Here is a 4,371-nt window from a genome sequence, read left to right as displayed (position 1 = left end):
GATTTAATAAGTTTAGATTTGAATTCTTCCAGAGATGCTAAATCACGTAAGCCTAATGGACAAGTCCCCTACAAGACACCCGTCCTCTCCACCCCCATCTATTTTTCCAATTAAAGGTGCAAATATGAAATAATTTCACTGGTGATAACAGATTTCACATCTTGTTAGGTCTTCTCCCTTGAAGAGTCCTTACAAAAAGACAACTAAAAATATTTATATTCATGCATCATGAATATCTTCATTATATGGAACATTGAAGTCAAGTTTTATTACCATTTCTAGATAATGACATTTGACATTGCAGCATCTTGCCTTCATATCTTGCACAGTATGTTTAATTCAGACAACTGGATTTGAATTTGCACATTATTATTATTATTATTATTATTATTTATTTCTTAGCAGACGCCCTTATCCAGGGCGACTTACAATTGTTACAAGATATCACATTATTTTTACATACAATTACATTATTTTTTTACATACAATTACCCATTTATACAGTTGGGTTTTTACTGGAGCAATCTAGGTAAAGTACCTTGCTCAAGGGTACAGCAGCAGTGTCCCCCACTGGGGGAGTGAACCCACAACCCTCCGGTCAAGAGTCCAGAGCCATAACCACTACTCCACACTGCTGCCACATATTTTAATGTTTCATATTTTAAATTATATATATATATATATATATATATATATATATATATATATATATATATATATATATATATATATATATATATATATATATATATATGTAAGAAATGTGCTGTCCTGTGCTGTGCAGTACAGTGACAGAGTAAAGATGCCTGTTTTGCTTTCCAGCAGAATTGTCAAATGTGGAAACAGAGATTGCATTTAATGTATTGTTTTTAGACCTCAGCATTGTTGCAGTGGGAAGGCTTGTGGCAGAGATGCTGAGCGCACACATTTTGTTCTTTGTATGTTGCTGTCAGAGCTGGGCCTGTCACAGTGGCGTTCACAAGAATTCTGGTTCATTATACTGCTCCTAGCTTTGATCTGGTTTGTGAGGCTTTACCTGCATTACTGCAGTTCCTTTCAACAAGTGAGTTTGCTTTCTTTGATATCCATTTATGTATCAAGCTTGGGAGAAAAGCCCTAAAAATGGTAGCAGGTGACATTTTTATCCCCCCTCATTATAGATTCAACGTAGATGATTTAGTTCAAAGTAAATACAAATAAATACATTTAAAAAAATGAAAATTTACATTATTAAAAGCGGTTCATTTTGCTATAGCAGGTCTGTAAGATTTGATCATGGAAACCTAGTAGAGCGCTCACATGTTCAAAAATGCAATCATTCCAATTCATCTGGTTGCGGTACAGAGAAAGCCTTCTTCACTGTAATATTATAATGATTATCTGTAGAAATGGTTTTAGCTTTCTACTTCTTATGCTTTTTTTTATTAAAACCATATATACAGTAACTTGCAGTGACCAAAAGACATCCAGTAAAATAATTTAATGTCATCCACCTATATTTATAGTAAGTGTTTGTGTAGTTTCATATATTATTAGCACGCTGCATGACCACATCTGTAGTCAGAGCATATTATTAGACAGTCGTTAATAATATGATTGTTCACCTAAAAGGATCACTGTAACTGCTCTCTGTTAATTCAAGGTTTCGCTTCTACCCTCACACTGTGGAACTGAGTTACCAGAATTCCCTGCTTCATACCCAGGAGGAGTTGGCCATAGTAGTGGTGGGACCCCTGACCTTGAATGTAGTTATGCTACTTATGGTTCTGATCAGATGGGGCTGTCAGTTAATATTTGGCTCATTCCCATCCTTCTTGTCAAAGTTTATCATGGCTATAGGACTGTGGACACTGCTGGACCCTCTGGCAGTGTTTGTAGTGGATGCAATCCTGGGGGTAAGTCACTTAAAATAACTTGGACACTTGTGCGCTTTAAATAAAAGTTCATTTTATCATATGCAAGTGGCCACATGTACAAATCTGAAAGCAGAATATTAATATTAGGTACATGTTGTTTAGCAGTGTTTGCTGCCTCGTGTGTTTTGTCTTTTTCTGACAGAACTCAGTGGCTATAGTGTGACAACCAACATACTGCATTTTAATTGAACAGTATTTTTTTTTTTTAGGTTTGAAATGTTTATGTGCTATTGCTTAAAATCAACAGTTTTTGTAACTGTTGAATGCTGCCATTCTAAACTGTGTTTTACTTGCTATGCTAATTCAGGTAAATATGCAATGTCTGTCCCAAATATTATCAATGTATATATATATGTAATATATATACACAGTTGTAGTCCAAAGTTTACATACCCCAATGGAAATTTATAATTTCTAGAAATTTCTAGAAAACAAAGAATTTTAGGAAAAATCTTTTGTAGCAAAAGTTTTGCTTTTGTGGAATAGATGTCTACAATTATTTATTTCAGCATTTTTTTTTTTTGCTAACTCAAAAGTATTCATACCCTTTGATGCTATGATAGTATTATCTACAAGGTGCTAGAATTTTCAATATGATAATGCAGAACCTATTAGAGAGTATAAAAGGGTTAGGCATATGATGACTGCTGTCATTACCAATAAGTCAATATGGGAAAAAGTAAAGAGCTATCTGAAGACCTTAGGCAGAAAATGATTTATTGTCATAAAGTTGGAGAAGGATACAAGAAGATTTCCAAGCATATGAGTATCCCAATTTCAACTATTGTTTCTGTTATCAAGAAGTACAAGACTCATGGTACTGTCACAACGCTCCCTCTGTCTGGAAGAAAGAAGGTTCTTTCACAAAGAAGAAGTAGAAGAATAGTGAGGAAGGTTAATAAATATATGAGATTGACTGCCAAAGATATTCAAAGTGAATTGGCTGCAAGTGGGGATACTGGGGATTCCATTTCAACCATAGGTCGAGTATTGCATGGTGAAGGTGCTCAAGGGTCACAGGCCAAGGGAAAGCCACTCTTAGGAAAATGTCACAAGGACAATCACTTAAAGTTTGCAAAATGGCATTTGCATGATGGATATAAGTTCAAAGGTTTTGAGGAGTGATGAAACAAAAATCGAGCTATTTGGTCATGCTCATAGTCATTACATTTGGAGAAAGTCTGGTGAGGCATACAAAGAAAAGAACACCATACCTACTGTCAAGCATGGAGGTGGTAATATCCTTCTGTGGGGATGTTATTCCTCTAATGGCACAGGAAATTTGGTTCTAATGCATGGTAAAATGGATTCCATAGCAAAAGATATTGGCCAATCATCTGAAACCCTCTGTTACAAAACTTTAAAGGGCAAGTGGACGTTCCAACACAACAACGATCCAAAGCACTCATCAAAATCTACTTCAGAATGGTTAAAGAAGAATAAAAATCAAGGTTCTGGAATGGCCTAGTCAAAGTCCTGATCTAAATCCGATTGAGAATTGTTGGTATGAGCTGAAGAAGGCTGTGCACAAGAGAAGTCCTCAGAATTTTAATCAATTGGAACAATTTTGCATTGAATAATGGTCAAAAATCACTAAAGAATCATGCCAAAAGCTCATTGACAAATATCCTAATCATTTAAAAGAGGTTATTATTGCTAAAGGTGCATCTACTAGCTATTAATTTAATTTTCTTTGTCATGGTATGAATACTTTTGAATTAGCATTTTTGGAGTTTTGCAAAAAAAATTGCTGAAATGAATAATTGTAGACATATATTTCTTGTAAAGTGTTGCATGATTAGTATTCTAGTATACTAAATTATATATATATTATATATATATATATATATATATATATATATATATATATATATATATATCTCAAAGGACAGATTAAAATAACATAACCTATAGTTTATAGACTGCCGATGTTTTGTACATTTATTTGTATTTTGCTTTAACTAATAAACTGTTGCAGTACTAATGTTTATATATAATTTATGGAAGTTGCAAGTTATTTACTTGAATAAAAAATATGGTGTATCAAATTGGAATTGGGCTGTTACACTAGCATATAGTTTTTAATACAATTGTTTCATTTTTCAGTTTGAATATATATTATAGTAATAAAGTTAAATGGAGAACTGCACCCTGGAATAATCAATTTAGGTCTCTCTGTGTTTCTAAATCCGCTTTTATTGCATGCTACACAAGCAGTAACAAGTTTGCTATATCAAGGGAAATACTCTTTAAATGAGAGGTTGCAGATACACTGACAGATAAAATGCCATCTTCTTTACTTTTAAACAGTATACATTGTTACACAGTTCTTTGCCATGCTACCACATTATTAGATACATATATGTTCAGCACCTTGCTTGGAGTGCTGAGAATCCAATAGCAGATGCTGCAAAGCTCTACTGGCTCTTTTATAGAACACAGCGCTCTGGAACTC

Source organism: Acipenser ruthenus, chromosome 4 (assembly GCF_902713425.1).
Source record: "Acipenser ruthenus chromosome 4, fAciRut3.2 maternal haplotype, whole genome shotgun sequence".
NCBI lineage: Eukaryota > Metazoa > Chordata > Actinopteri > Acipenseriformes > Acipenseridae > Acipenser > Acipenser ruthenus.
This window is presented reverse-complemented; position numbering follows the sequence as displayed.